The sequence below is a fragment of the Nannospalax galili genome, unplaced genomic scaffold (genome assembly GCF_000622305.1).
Source record: "Nannospalax galili isolate Female #2095 unplaced genomic scaffold, S.galili_v1.0 scaffold227, whole genome shotgun sequence".
NCBI classification, from domain to species: Eukaryota; Metazoa; Chordata; class Mammalia; order Rodentia; family Spalacidae; genus Nannospalax; species Nannospalax galili.
Genome location: NW_008360303.1, coordinates 8,975,212 through 8,975,807, shown reverse-complemented (window position 1 = coordinate 8,975,807; position 596 = coordinate 8,975,212). Strand labels below are relative to the sequence as shown.

Here is a 596-nt window from a genome sequence, read left to right as displayed (position 1 = left end):
AGGTGGCTGGAGCAGGAGCAGCAGAAGCTAAGCTCTCACATCATCACACAGGCACAGGAAGCAAGAGGGCAACTGGAGATCCTGCAAGGCTTAAGAACTCTCTAAGCCCACCCCCAGTGACGTGCTTCCTCCAGGATAGCCACACCTTCTAAAACCTCCCAAAACAGTGCCATCATCTGGGGACAAAATGTCCAAACACTTGGAGCCTATGGGGGACATTTTCATTCAAACCACCACACACCTGATGTCAACCTCTGGCCTCCACACACACAAAGGCCAAGTCAAGAAATGACTAGGTTGACAAGAGTTAGGCACTGGAGCTTGTGAAAGAAAAGACAGCTTCATAGAAAGCCCACTCTGTTGCAGGAGTCTTTTTTTTTTTCCCCCTCACTGCATGTTTGATAAGGTCAAATATTCAACTAGGCTGTCTCTATTTGTTCTTTATGGAATAGGCAGATCTTAGTAGGTTATGCAGCAAGCTTCTTTTCTTCTGTGGTAGGCTTCTTTGCTGCTGGTTTCTTTTATTTTCTTTTTTAATAATTTATTGAGAATTTCATACATGCATATAAGGTGTTTTGATCAAATCCATGCCCACT

The 596-nt window shown here is 44.1% G+C and overlaps 1 pseudogene; it reads right to left on the bottom strand.

Moving 5' to 3' along the window:
• Window positions 1–467: 467 nt before the first annotated feature.
• LOC103726703 overlaps window positions 468–596 on the bottom strand; it is a 9,612-nt pseudogene continuing 9,483 nt past the window's right edge.